At 53.8% G+C, this 15,183-nt stretch overlaps 1 protein-coding gene across 5 annotated transcripts in view; it reads right to left on the bottom strand.

Annotated features, from left to right (window-relative positions):
• tio (zinc finger domain-containing protein tiptop) overlaps positions 1-15,183 on the bottom strand; it is a 65,491-nt gene that overhangs the window by 34,033 nt on the left and 16,275 nt on the right. For 2 of the 5 annotated variants that reach the window (XM_076532298.1, XM_076532303.1), the window contains exon 1: positions 4,043-4,546. The exons of 2 other annotated variants lie outside the window; for them this stretch is intronic. The gene's annotated coding sequence lies outside the window, so the exon portion shown is untranslated. Of the gene's footprint in view, positions 1-4,042; positions 4,547-13,832; positions 14,763-15,183 lie in introns of those variants that run through there. One more of the 5 variants, XM_076532301.1, reaches the window with a different exon arrangement.

Here is a 15,183-nt window from a genome sequence, read left to right as displayed (position 1 = left end):
ATTCCATACGCGTCGCGCGTACCCTTTCTCGTTGACGATTATCGCGAATACGAGTTCGCGCAGCAATTATCGCGTTTCTCTTTCCATAAACCATAAGCCGTTAACCGCGATCGCTTCCGTCGACGCGACGGGGCTCAGAGACGAATACTAGTTCGCGTTCAGCGGACGATTTATGAACTCGATGCTTACAACGGAAACGACAGAATAGTAAAGAGAATACCGGGGAGCCCGTGGATCGAGCAGAACCGGCTTTGCGATTGTTCGACGATGCACCGTTTTTCAGTCGACCTGTCTTCGTGGTCAAACTCGTTACCGATAATTAAAAATTGTCAAACGCACTTTGGTCGAATCACGAGCGTCACGAGCCGCGCGGAATCCAGTTGGAAGTAGCCCGAGGGTGATCGCGAGTAAACCAAGGGAAAGGGAGACGAGTAGAGGTAGGGGAAGCGGTGAGACGGACAGAGAGAGAGGAGAGGAGAGAGAACGCAAGTTGGCTATACACGGTTGCGCGATCATTAGCCAGTATATATTATTATTTCGTGGATATTAATTAATTTCGAAAACACAATTTTCTGTGCGACCGATCAAAAACGTGCTCGTTTCCCTCCTTCTCTTCCTCTATCGAGCTCCCCTTTTCACCCCTCTTCGACCCCCTTTCTACCCCCGTCGAACTCGCCCTCGTTGTATCCGGTTTCGTTCGAGTAACCGCATCGTCGACGAGCCTCCAGCGTTTCGTATCCCTGCCGGTGTTTCTCCTTTCCCTCGGTGAAAAATGCGAACCAACAGCCGTTTCGGTCACGAGGTTTCGTCGCTTTTTCGGGACAGGATACGCGCAAGAAGACGGAACGCTTCGCTCGCGATACGGATAGACGGGTTACGGGCGTAGAGAGACGCCTCTAATCGAAAGGTGCGCGCATCGCTCGTAATTCGAAGCGCAACGATAACCTTTCGCGGTGATTCGTCGTACGGTACGATTGCAGAGGCGCGCAATCGATGCGTAAAAATGGAAATCGAGCGAAATGGATTTGTTGGAACGAAAAAGCGAGCGAGCAACCGCGCGACTAAACGACAGACGGAGAAGAACGCGTGGATGGATAGGCAGACAAGCGAACGGAGAGGGAAAACAACAGCGGCTAGAGAGGAAGGGGAATGGAGAGAGAACAAGAACAACCGAACCGCCGCGGGTCGCGGCAAATTAGCGCCATCACGGCTGGCTAATATTTTTTTGCGTCCACGAAGGGTGACGCTTTTTTCCCTTTTTTTTTTTTTTTGTTTTCGTTTGAATTTGTTCCTTGTATGACGTATGTATCACGATAAAACCGATGGTACATTCATCGAGTGGTATGATTTTGATCAAAGAGTTTTTCGTCGTGAAATTTAACGAATAAATATCCGAAACGAATCGCTCGTCGACCAGTTTCCCACGGCGTTCTCGCGTCGAGAAGCATCGTTCGTTTAATCCGCGACGATAATCGTTAGAAACGACGATATAAAAAGTTATTCGGCTGTTCGAGTAAAGTTGGATCCGCGTTGCCGGTGCGAACGGTTCCAGCGTTCGAAAGTACAATGCGTAGTTGCAGGTGACAAACCTATAGCTACGCGTGTACTTGGGGTGAATCACGACACGGTGCAGGTCGGAAAGGAGACGCGCCGAGCAAAAGAACGGGAAACTCGGCTTGGCGAGGGTCGAACGAGGAAACGAAGGTCGATTCGAAACGGTGCGCTATTAACGCTTGCACGTTCGCGATCGTTCATTGAAACGTTACGGAAGCGACGTCGCCCGACAATTTACAACGGCACCGATGCCGCGTTCGTTTACCTCGGTAATAATCCCGTCTTTCTTCTCGAGATCGTTCGGATCTTTCGGCGAATGGACGTTCACCGTTTACGAGATCTTTACGATCGGGCGAGATTTAAATGCGCGCGTAAAGCTCGCGCCCGCGACTCGTAGCGCCGCCCTTTCGAACCCCGCGAAACGCGTACGAGCTCGTAAACAAACCCCCGAATTGTTTCCTCGACGCGGAACCAACGAATTTTTCTCCCGCGCATCCCCGGATGGGAATAAATCGAAACGAGAAACGTCAACGAAAGCTAAACTACCGATAACTTTGTAGCTGCGAAGCTTCGCACCTGTTTGTTTTCCATTCGCATCGAGAACAAAAGGAAGGCAGAGGCGAGAGCGTGCCCGTAACGAACGCGTACCGAAACCGAGAGAGATAAAGAGCGATAAAGAGCGATAAACAGCGATAAAGAGCGACAAAGAGAGGTAAAGGGGGATAAAGAGAGAGAGAGATGGAAGAAGAGGAAAGGAGAAAACACGCGTACGTTGATAGGTGGCAAGGTAAGAGGAAAGGAGATCGAGGCACCGAGAGACTGGGAAGTTGAAAGAGAGCCCCCGAAGGCCCGAATATCGATCTCATACATAATTAAATACCGACCCGTCGGAGCATCACAAAGAGAGCTTACTTCGGCTTTGATCTGCTGACAGACGGGGCCCGTCATCGCAGACTTCAATAGGCGCTACTGAATCGCGGGGGTGTGTGCTATTGACGCGGCAGAGAGGAGTTCGAGCTCGCGCTCCCGCGGCTGACTTTCGAGAAGAGAGCTTCCGCGTGTACCGGTACAACTTTCGTCTTGATAGATCGCTCGCGAACGCGAACGAGCGTTGCGCGAATAAAACTTTGTACGCGTATAGGAACGAAGACTCGGTAATAAAACGGCGAGGTCTGTCCGGCGACATAAGTCGACGTACCGGATTTTCCGAACGCGATGACGTCAACGATGTCGGTCGCGCGTCAAACGCGAAGCCATAATTGGCGTCCGCTAAAAAAATGCAAAAGCTGTCCGAATCGCGTGCTCGCGCGGATCGAGCGCCGCGCGCTTGCGAATTTTCGAACAAACAACGTTATGAACTCGTTGAACTAGCCGCGATGCGCGCAGAAGACGTCTCACGATGACAGAGCGCTTTTAATCGTATCCAATGACGTCGCTCCTGTTCGGTTTTACGTCGGTGAATCGTATTTGTCCGAATCCATCGACGTCGCGTAAATAGCTATTTACGGCTCGTCGAAGAAAATTGAATGGAACGTTACCGATGGAAAGGTCGCGTTCGAACGTGGCGTACGCGACGTCGTACAGGTACGCGCTAGACGGCTAGCGGAAAGAATTTCGTCAGAGGCTCGGACGGCGTTAACGAAAGAATCCCCTTATCCCGTTCATCTCTCTATCCTACCGTTGGACGTTGATCGGTACGTCCAATTTGGATAAATACGTTCGAACATCGCGAGGATTCGTGGCGCGAACGAGCAAAGTGACATCGTCGGTGCCACGTGGCAAAGCGTCCCATAGTTACGGCCTACAACGAGGGCGCGACGCGGGCTTCGAACGATCCGAAAGAGGCCGGTATTAGATCGTCTGATCACCGATCGGGGTACTCTCCTTCGTATCCGCGCTCTTCGTTCTCGACGAGAAATTCGCGAACGGCTAACGTAGACGGAATCGAATCATTCGTTAACCGGTGTGCCGTTTATCGTCTATCAGCGAGGAATAAACGCGTAGTCGTGTGTATGAGCGCGCGTACGAGCGTGCGGTGGTGCGTGCGTGCGTGCGTGCGAATGAACTCGTGCCCGTGCACGTTCTATGCGCGTATGCGTGTCGAGAAGAGAAGAGGTGGGGTGAGTGCGCGAAACAGCGGGAGGGGGAGCCGAGGAGGAAGAGAGATACGCGTGAACGAGGAAGAGGGGCGAAAATCTGAACGGAGCGCGTGGACCAAAATAGAAGATCGAAACGCGACGCGATTCGAATCGTTAATCTCGTCGCGGACACGGAACCGGTGACGATCGAACGGAACGTTCGGTGTCGGAAACGGAACGGGATCGAGGATTTCTCGACGAGTCGCGCGGACGTCGCGGCGTTTCGCTGTCGATTACCGGCGAAAACGTAACGTTCGCGACCCTTAGACGTTCGGCGAGTTTGACCGCGAAATCGAGCGATAGCCAGGCGTGTACGCGTTCGATCGCGAACTACGCGAAAACGGACTCACCGTGAAGTAGTGGTTCCAGCGCACAGGAAACGTCAGTCCCGATGAGTTCTCGGCTCCGTGACTGCGTCAGGAGCGATTATCCTCGCCGCGAGTACGAGCGGAGCAACGCGACGCTTGGACGACGAGCATCGGGACGCGCGTGTACTCCGTGATTCTCTCGACACCATGTCACCGCGTCATCCTCACGAATCTTCCACCCACGCAAAGACGACAAAGACGCAACGCACCACTCACTCAACTGGTTTGGCGCTCGCTAGCCGCCTGTCACTCTTTCCTCGAAACGTTTGTTCGTGGTCGGTCGATCGGGTTCGCGCGCACCTCACCGATCGCGATTCTCCCGGATTTCACGAATTACGCGGATCGCGACGACTACGACTTCGAACGGACTAGTCACGATTTATCGGTGTCGAGCATGACTCGGCGACGGAACGGAGCGAAAGCGAAGACCCTCCCACGACGACAGCACGTGGCGCACTGACGGCTCCGCGGTCATCTTCCCCACCTCTGCCCCCTCCACCTCGCCGCTGCCTCCGCCGCCGTCGCTGCCGCCGCCGTCACCGCCGCCACCGACGACCACGACAACGACGACGACGATTCATCCCCTCTCTGCCCCCGCCAGGCCGTTTTCATCCCCACCGCGTCGCTCGGCAGTTCTCCTCGCGTCCCTCGCCACGCTTCCCCGCCGATTATTCCCCTATCCGCCCTCCTGTTCCCGTCGCCGGTGCTCCGTCTCGTTCTCGCTCGGCTCGTCGCGCTCGCTCCACGCGCTACGCCTCTTTCTCTCTTACCCTTTGCCTTGCCGCGCTCGTCCCATTCCGAGCACCGCGCCGAGCGGACCGTATCTCCCCGTCTGGCCCCTCGTCCACGCGAATCGCCCTTATCCCTCTGCCCGCGGCCCTGACCTATCCCCACCCCCGAGCACGCACCGGTCCGACGCCACGTATCTCTCTCCCCACTAATGCCCCATTCCACCCACGCCCCCATCCCACTCTTCCTAGTTTCATCGAGGAGACTCTTTCTTGACTCGCGACTTCTTCGTGTCCACCCTGTTTCTCGGTCAGGCTCACCCCTCGTGGTGAGCCTCCTTTCGTCTCTTCCTCTTCTTTCCGAAGCCCCGATTCGGACCACGCTGCTCTTTTTTTCTCGCTGTCGCGCCCGTTCGCCGCACCGTTTAGTCTTAGTCCCTCGAGCGAACGCTAACCTTTCGTCCCTTCGCGCGTTTCGTTCCAACTTTCGATTCGAATTCTACCGAATGGTCGCGTGCGCTCGCGAGGATCCGTCGTCCGCGAACGAGAGAATCTCGAAAATCGAAAGGATACGCGGATAACGCGGCCACGGTCAGAATTACGTAATCCTTCGACGACGATCTCGTTAACGTAGCTGTTCCTTAAGAGTGAAATTTATAAACGGTAATACGATTTGCTTAATAATGATTTATCGCGCGGTCACGATGCCGTTCGTAGTCGTAAATATTTCGGCGACGACGTTTATCGCGTCGGTGTAACGCGTACACACCCTTTCCGTCTTTACGGGTTTGCTAATCAAAGTTCCGTAGCGGCGCTTAGCGCGACGGATTAAAGCCCGTCTACGGATAGCCCTTGCGATTCGTTCGAAATTCGGGATCGTCGGGTGGCGCCGGTTCCGTTGGCTTCGAAAATCTCCGCCGGTTGGAAACGAGCTTAACAGCGACGACGGCGAAACGCGGTGAGTCGCGGAATACGGAATCGGAGGCGCGATTCGCTGGCCCTTGTTAACGCAGGAATGTAAATCAACTGGTAATAGCGTGGCAGCCGAGGATTAAGCGACGGGCGAAGACGAACCGTGGTACGGCGAGAAGATACGAAGTGTCGGCGAGGCGCAGAGAGGCCAACGAAGACGACGAACACGAGCAACGCGACAACGACCATGCCGTCGACGACGACGACGACGACGACGACGACGACGACGACGACGTTGGCGACGATAGTAAGGGTAGAGCGGGGGGTGAAAGCCGATGGGTGGGAAACGCGGCACCACCCCCTTCTCGTGCCCCGAAGCATTAGGAGTTCGGTAATAAATCTCGTTGAAAAAACACACGCGCGCACGTGCAAGCACGTACAAGCACGTACACGGGAACGCGCGCGTTCGTGCGCGTACATTCGCGTATTCTCGAGCAGGGATCTCAGACAGTTCCGTTCTCTTCCTCGCGTCTATCTCGTTTGGTTCGTACATCCGTGCTCGCCGAACGCGACCAGCGCGAGAAAGAGAAAAGCCAACGGATCGTAAAGTGGTAGGGAGAATGGAAGAAGGGTGACCGTCATACCCCTCCGAGCTTGGGATCTATCCTTCGTCTCTTCGTCGCGGAACGCCGCGTCCCGACGGCAACGAGGTCGACGTGATCTATGCACGCCGCGCAGAGGCGAGTGTCACCGTTTGCTTGATGCATCGGTTCTCACCTGAGCTCTCCCCTCCCTCCTCCCACTATGTCTCGACCGCGACGTTTCTTGGCTGTGCCCACCGATGCTGTACAACGAGCGTTCGTCGAATTCGCGAATCGCGCGAACGACCGACGTCCTTTGTCGGCGCTCGCTTCCGAAAATCTTCGGCTATCGAGCACCGCGCGCTAGAAGCCGCGGACGAACCGAAACGTTTCGAGGCGACGAGAAAAATACGGATAACGGCAGGAAACGGAGACGAAGAGAGGAAAACGAGGGCGAGAAGGGGGCCAACTTTTACTCGGTAAAAGGCCCGACGCGGCGAATAGTACGACGATGGTTACGTTCTACGGATCAGAGAGCTCGATAGCGTGCCGAAGTCGAAGCGAGCGGCAATAAATCCATTTTTCGTGAAGGGTCGGTCGAGGGGCGAGAGCGAGCCAGGGTCTGATTAGCAGCCTGACTCGCCGTACAGGATGACAGCCGGTGAGTTATAATATTGCCCATCCATCTATTTATCTACTCCATCGCCTCTCTTCTCCCCGGACCCCGATCCCCGTTCGTACCATCCCTTCGCTCTCTCCGCTCTCTTCTCGCCGTTCGTCCGACGAGCTTCTTCGTTCGTCGACGCGGGAACGCGGCTCGGCTTCGTTCGCCAAATATCGAAAAGTTTCTCGAACAAGGTGACGCTGTCGTAACTGGTCGACGAGCAAGGTTACCCGACGTGTCCGGATAAGCGGATAAGCTTTCGCGTCGGGCCACGGGTCGGTTGATAATTTTCCTCGAGATCGACGGACGGAGAATTAAACTCGCGCGATATCTCGTCGAGGGTGACCCCTCGCAAATCTTTCCGACGAAGGCGAGCGGCGGGACACCTCTCTATACATTTTGAACTGGAAAGACGCGGCGTCCCGAACTTTCGACGGGAACCAGTTCATATATCTGAAGTATGGCTGCCATAAATAAGCGACCTGTCCGTTTGCTCTGTTCGCCCAACCTCTTGCAAATCTTTCTTCCCTTCTCTTTCTTGCTCGTTCGATTTCTCTCTCTCTCTCCTCGTCTCTCACTCTCTCTCTCTATCTTCCTCTTACCCCCGAATTTCTCGAGATCGTAATATCGAGGTCGTGCGTACGAAGCTAGTCGCCTAAAGAACTACCACCACGGGAAAAGACGGAGAAGGGTAAAACGCGGACCTTTCTCTTTGTCCTCCTTCGCCTTTTCTGCGTCACGATCGCTAACGAATCCTGGGCGGTTCTCAGCCATTTGCTTCGATCTATCGCTCCCTCTTCTAACCTTCTTCGACGCCGTTTCGATCGATTGTTTTCCTTCGCTTTATCGTCCCCGATTTTCTGTCCACCGAGTTAACGAAGCATCGTGTCGTGTTCGTCTATATGTACATACACGTACGTGTGTACGTGCACGTGCAGGCGCGTACGCGCGAACGTTGGAAAGCGTCGCGCCGTAAAAGTACGCGTTGTCTTTGATAAATCGTTGACGTGGAACGGTTCGCGATCGCGAGAAGCCAGAACGCGTTTAAAGAAAAAGAAGACGGACGGGGCTGTGATCGCAGTATGGTCGCGTTTCTGCAGCCGGATATCGGGCGAGCGAGCGACCAAGAGAGCAGGAGAACGAACGAACGAGCGAGCGAGCGAGCGAGCGAACGAGCGAGAGAACGAATGGACCGGAGTGGAGCGGAGCGGGAGTGATTTATGCTAAGTCGCTGATGCCGGTGAAGCGGGGGCCCGTCTGTACGTTCTCGGGCAGCCATCTTGGGGTCCCTTCGTTTCTCCGAGGACTCGGATCGATTGACAGACCTATGCCCCCCCCCCCTCCTTCCGATCGCCGCTTAACGAACTCTCCTTTCGTTCTTCTAGCGACGCTTCGATCGTTTCTTCTTACCTTTTCGCGCCTATGCGCTCTTCCTTTTTCTCCTCTTTGTCCCGTTGCGCTGTCGAGATCGTAGACGCGCGATAGTCTCAGCCACCACGGTTCGACGTATTCCGAGAGTATCGTGCTCGAACGACGAATCGAACGCAGAAGCCGCTTATCCCGAGGATACGTATCAACGTCGGAAACGAGCCGTTGCGGAACGTTTGGAAATATGCGACCGAAACGGGAATAAGGCGATAGAGAATAATTCGGTCCGTTCGGAGACCGCGTAGCGTCGCGCGCGTTACGCGTTTCCTCGGTCTCGTTCAGAAACAGCGGCAACCATTCGTCCTGATTTCTATCCGTCAGCGTTGCTCGGATTTACGAGCAACGCAGAGGGGCCCATGCGGCCCTGTCGGTGGGCCCGGGGGTCCTCGTGCAACAATGAAACCACGCCATTTGTCACAGAGGCGCTTCCTCCGCTTCTAATAAACGTTCGTCCTACCGTCGTGGTATAGTCAGCCTGCAACGTGCAGCACGGATCGACCTTTGCTTTTGCTCCAAGGATCGTGATCTCTCGACCGACTGCGCTCTACCTTTCTTTCTCTCTCTCTCCGACTCCCCTTTCCTTCGCTCTCTACCATTCTCTTATCGTCTTTCTCCCTCGCGTTCTCGCACTCTTCTTCTCATCTTTGCCATCCCTTTCCTACCTCTGCTTTTTCCTTACCTTTTATTTCGCCGGTTTCGTTGGTCCTTCCAGCTCTCTTTCGTACTTCGGAAGTTTGCGCGCGTCCATTTGTGATTCCGAAAGAGAGATCGAAGAAACGGAGAAAGAGAGAGAAACAGGGGGGGGGGCAGAGGTAAAGAGACAACGAGCACGATACGATACAACGTGCCCACGTTCGTACTTTCACGTGCCGGCACAATGCACCGGACCATCGAGAGGAATTGTCATACAAATTGTCGCTTATTCAACGACGATTCCGAAGCGAGGATGTACGACCTACGAGTCGGTAGCCTGAAAGGTAAACTCGCCTTTTCAAATAAGTCGATCGTTCGAAGAAAATAACCGCTAATTCGATTAAAAGACACGGGTTGAACGAGCGAAAGATATACGCCCGTCGTTCCGCTATCGATATCCGCAACACGAGGAACGAGAAGGTACAAACGCGAGTCGGCTATCGAATTTTTAAGCATATTCCCATTCGATACGTACTCGAGTACAAAGAATGCTTCGCCGGATTTAAAAGATGCTCGGAATAGCGTAGGTCCAACGATGCTCTATTTGATCGATAAATTAACCGGAACAAGATTTAGAATAAGCAAACCCGTAGCTTCGAGTAACGTCGACGAAACGATCGATTTCGGAAAAGAGTGGTGTTCGACGAAGCGGAGGACTTCGCTGTTTTAACGATTCGAAGAATCTGCGCGACGAGATTTCGCAAAATGTCCCGTGGCGAAAACAGCGTCGATCGCGTTCCGCGAGAACACGAACGTGGCATCTAGTAGGTACAGAGCATAGGAGACCGGTAGCTTGCCTACCGTTGCTGGCTGTCGTTTTGTAAACGGAGGTCTCATCCGTGCTTCCCAGCCGCCAGATTCTTTTTTCTCCCTAAACGTCACCGCCGATATTTATGGCGAGCCATAGAGCCATAGAGTCGAGGGGTTCGACCGCGAGAGAGAAGAGCTCTCTGGGTCTCGCTACACGGCAACGGTAGAAGACCAGGGCTCCGATGTAATTCTGTCAGCGTCACGCTCTCGAGTCAGCTCGACCTCGAAAGAGAGCCTGCTAAGAAGCGTAACGGAAGGAACAGCGGCGAACGAGCGAAGGTGCAAGACGCGAACGAAAAATCCGACGCCGAAACAATTTCGAGCAGGCAATGCCGAACGCGTTTCCTCGCGTTCTATCGTCGGTCAAGGTTAACGTCGCGTTCTCCGTTGGGACAACGAATCGCGAAAGCCTCTTCTTCTTTCGAGTATACGAGATTTCGCGTTAGAACCATAGGTATCCGATACGCGATGACGAAAGCAGGAAACACGAGGTAACCGGACTTTCGTCGAGTTTTCTCTTCAAAGATAACACACCGGCAGTCTTGCCGAAATGCTGGTATTCCAGCTACGTGCTCCGTGCTCGGTGCTTCGTGCTTCGAGGAGGTCTACCGAGTTGAAAGATTTATCGCCCTCCACTTATAATAGGTACGAAAAGTCGAGTTGCGCATCGTGGGTGACTCGACGAAACACGTTTCGTTCTTTCTCCAGGGAAATCGATCGATATTCCCGTGGAAAGGCTCTATCGGGAATTCGTTGAATCGTCACCGTTACAGGAATCGTCTCGTCCGAGCAAACTGAACGAGTTTGCGAAAAAAGTGAAGAATGGAGGATACCGCCCGAATCTTTCGTCAACCTTCGTGGTAAACGGTGTGCGTGGAATCGGCGAAACCAACGTAGTCGATTCTTTAAATGCGACGTTCATGGTAAAGCGTTAATCGCTTCGGGAATATACGACGAGGACGGATCTTCGGGTTTTATGCTTTTATTAGCCTGCATGCCCAAACAACTGTACAGGACAGCTAAATTGTTTGCTCGAAAACCGATCGTTAGTAGTCAGGTATATTTCTAATCTAACCGTCTTCGTAAAATTCGACGCTTCCTTTCGTCGATACTAACCGACTAGTCGCATAATTCGAATTAATCGATTTATCTTTCGATCGTTGATCGACCGAGGATTAATTGCTCGCGACGATGAATCGAAACCGAACGAGCGAGTCGATGCCGAGAACTTTTTAGATTCGCATTACGAGTCGATGGAAAAATGATGTTAAACGACCTTCGCCTTTTACCTCGCCAATTACGATATTCTCGAAAGAACTAGATTCGACTAGATTCGGCGTTGTCGTAATAATATTCGCGTTCGACGGTGTATGTTACACCGTTAAAGTATCCTTGGACGTTACTATTCGTAACCGTTCGTTTTTTATTAAGTCGAGAAGGAATACTACCGTTTCGAAGTTGTCGCGACCACGTAACAGAGATTTACTACCTCTTAAAATTCCGAAGCCGAATCGCGACGGAAAGACGGAAAGAAGCGTAACTAACGCGTAGGCGCGTCTGGTGGGTTCTCGATGAAAATCGCGATCGAGAAAGAAACGTTGATCTCGTCGGATGTCGTACATCGTTTTCGCGTCGAATCGATTTCATGGAATGTCCGTGCCTCTGGTTCTGCTAGTTATACGATATTGTTATACAAAGGAAATGATGCGAGAAGGAACGCGAGGGTACGAGCGGAATAACGGAAGGACGGACGGACGGACGGACGGATGGATGGACGGATAGACGGACTGACGGACGAACGGACGGAGATGCGTACGGAGCGATCAGGTTTGAGCAGCTGTCTGCAACCACGTCACTCAAGTTCACCGTGTCGGGTTCGCGGTGGAATGAATGCCTTTCATTATGAGTCTTATCTTCTGCCCGATCTCTCAACCCTTTCTACCTCGCGTTCCCTCTGCTCTCCTTTCTTCGTCCCCCATCTTCCTGTTCGCTCCGTTTCGTTCTCGGTAGATTCGATAGAGGAGGACTCGCGTTCCCGGAGGATACGATAGAGAAGCGGAAAGATCGTTCGAGCGAACGACGAAGAAGGAAAACGTTATCGTCGAACGAAGCACAGCCCTCTTTATACCTGAGTACCGCGAGATTTATCGTGGGTAAACCCGTCGAGTTTTTCTTGTTTCTCCAATGGCGACGCACCAACCGGTCTCCAGGGTCGAACGGAAGGATAATTAGAAGGATACACGGTATCGCGACCGCTTGGACGCGCACGATTCGATCGATCGAACGAAAGAGCGAAAGAGCGAAAGAGCGAAAGAGCGAAAGAGCGAAAGTGCGAACGAGCAAGCGATCGATGACGAGAGTCGATTGCCGGCTCGTCGACGCTTCGGACGCTGCCGAGGGCTCGAGGTGCGTTTCCGCCCTCGAGAACAGAAACGCGTACGCGAAAGAGTTTCGGACTCGTACAAAGAGTTAGCGAGTCGAAGAACCTGTTCTCTAGCCCCTGATTCGCGTCAGAAGCACCTGCTATCGTCGACGAGCAGTACGCGTTCATCTTCCGGAGACAGCGAGAATCTCGCATTCCCCTTTCGAGCGTGTAAACGCCGCGATAGCTACGGCGGCGCGCGCGCGATGACAAGCCGGACAGTTTGACACTCGACTTCCTAACGATCGGTGCTGCCTGTCGGAGAAAAAGGAAGCTTTGAATGCCGATTCTGTGGACCGCTTGATCGACGCGTCGTCTCCCTGTCGAGACCGTCTCTCTCTCTCTCTCTTTCTCTCTTTCCATATCCTAGATTTTCTTCTACGAGCCACGGCTTTGTGTGCCAACCCATTCGAGTTTAACGTTTATTGTTTGCACGCGCCCGTCTTTGTCCTCCTCGTCATTCACCGCGAGCGAGCGGAACGCGCGACCGCGTACGCCGACTGTGCCGTTTCGCGTCCTACCGTTAACGCGATTCGTTTTATCGGCGAAATTCACGACATCGTTTCCTTCCAAAATATTATCGTTCCCGGCGGTAATCGAACGAGCATCGAATCGCGCAGGTTGTCCGATAGAACGCTCGTCGAGTTTTCGCGCGGTGACGTATACTCGGCTCAAGTCGGAGCCAATTGGTTTCGCTGTCTTCCTCGCGACTTGGTCACTTGGAACAATTGACTTTGATCCGTTCGTGCGCGCGTAACATTGAACGCAATTACGGTCAATTTACGATGCCTCTCGGTTGCTTTATCTCGCTTCCCTCCGCGTTTTAGCGGTCGCGGTCTAAGGTAGAACGCTAGCGAGTCGTCTCGTCGAGCGACGAAATTCGCTGGTATTCGGGTTCTGGACCGGACAACAGGGTGTTTGGCCGAACACGCTGCAGGCGACGACGAAGAAGAAGACGACAACGACGGAACGAGCGGAACACCTTCTCGTGCTTACTCGCCGTTAAAGCCCGCGAATTCGAGTGGACGCGACTCTTCGTATAATATTACATCCTATTAGGAAGGAATAACTGCCGAAGGAAACGCGAGGACGGACGATAAACGAAAGGGGCGACTCCTCGCGGTGCGTGTCGGTCGATCGTCACGAGGTCCAAGTAGAAATAACGAGACGTCGCGTCGCGTCGCGTCGCTTCGTTCGTCGGTGATGTACGATTCCGAGTCGTTAAGAAGAAATAATCGGTCGTTGGTTTTCGTACGGCTGGCGACAACGGGACACGGCCGAAACGTAGCCGAGAGAGGCGAGCGAGCGAAAAGACGAGAGAAAACGCGATAGACACGGAAGGGGACGGATTCGCGATCGTTCGGGGAGAAAGAAGCGGCGCAGTGGTCGGAAGGGATGGTTTGTACCGAAGGAAAATTTCGACTATAAATAGCAGCGTATTCTAAACGAGGTACAGAGAGCGCATTGGATCTAAATTATGAATTTCATCAGCGGCAGTCTGCCGTTTCATTCCGCGTTTTAGCCTTCTACTCACCCTCCCTTCGGCCGCTATCCTAGCAAAACAGTGTTCCCCCGTTCGCCGTCTTCGTCTCGCCTGACCGGCTTCGGTTCTTTCGTCCGCGTCTCTTCTTCGTCGTTCGCGCGTTCGCTTTAACCTTCGCGAGCTTTCCTCGGATAGCCCCGCGTCTCCCGACACCCTCCGCAACCCCCGAGCGTCCCCTTTTTCCGGCACCGCCAGAGATGAAAAGTTCTGGCGAAGACATAAAAATACGGCGCTGCATTTCCCTTTTAAAATAACGCCCTTTGCTCCTTTTTCAGTTTATTATTATCAAGTTGCGCGAGCCGTGCAAGCGCGCGTTCGCTTCTTGCCGACCTCTTCTTCTCTTTCTCGCTCGTAGCGAGATTCCCTTCGCGCCAACTTCCTTCCACTCGGGACCCTCGCCTCGTCCCGGCGCGACCGTATCTTTGGCTATAACGCGGCAAACTCGTACCCTGTTAGCTCGCTGTTTTCCTCCCGTCTCGTCTCGCGGCATCGCGGCATCGCGGCAACACGGCCCGTTCCAACTCTATTCGTAACTCGGCGTTTCGGAGTTCCGCTTATGGGAACGAACGTGCCCGTTCAACCCTACTCTACCACCGCGCTACCCGACTCTCCGGCGATAACGCGATAACGACCGACTCTGCCTAAGGGGAACGGGCTCTACCAGATTTCGGATCGATCCGCGTTCGATCGAGGTCGAGGGAGGCGGTTCGCGAGACGCGAAGGTGACAAAGAGCGAATTTGGTTTCATCAGCGGAGCGACCTTGAATACGATGACGAGCTCGTGACGCGAGAAAACGTCCGGTTCGAAGCAGAAGCGAGGCTTCGCGCGGCTACACTATTTATAGGCGGCCCGGCAAAAACACGAACGATGACGGCGGGGCGCGAAGTGCCTTCTCCGAAGCTCGACCAAGCAACTGGAGAATCGAGCGGATCAAGCGGTGGAAGGAGACGAGAACGAGACGAACCAGAAGAGGAGCAAAGAGGACCGAGGTGTGCTGGTGAGCGGGCGAACAGGCGACTGGCAAAAGACGCGGGAGAACGAGACGGGACGAGAGGGAACGAGACGAAACGCGCGAACAGAGACGAGAGCGACTAAGCGAGCACGATCGGGAGCAACGTATGCCGAAGGAAGAGAGAACCGTCGATCAAACGTCGCGAACGTCCGAAGCGTCTGTCTGGAACGAAGACGTCTCCATCAGCCGTCAGATCGAGCCACGCGTTTCTCGTTCCCCTCATTTTTATTATCGTTCCAGGGCCGTAGCGACTACCGCTCCGGTTTTCGCCACCGACTCTCTCGCTCTCGATAGACCACGATCGAGTCTCTTGCGCGGCAACTCTCTCG

The sequence above is a fragment of the Megachile rotundata genome, chromosome 6, assembly GCF_050947335.1.
Source record: "Megachile rotundata isolate GNS110a chromosome 6, iyMegRotu1, whole genome shotgun sequence".
In the NCBI taxonomy this organism is placed as follows: domain Eukaryota; kingdom Metazoa; phylum Arthropoda; class Insecta; order Hymenoptera; family Megachilidae; genus Megachile; species Megachile rotundata.
The sequence above is the reverse complement of the archived record's forward strand: the minus strand, read 5'-3'. Positions and strand labels throughout refer to the sequence as shown.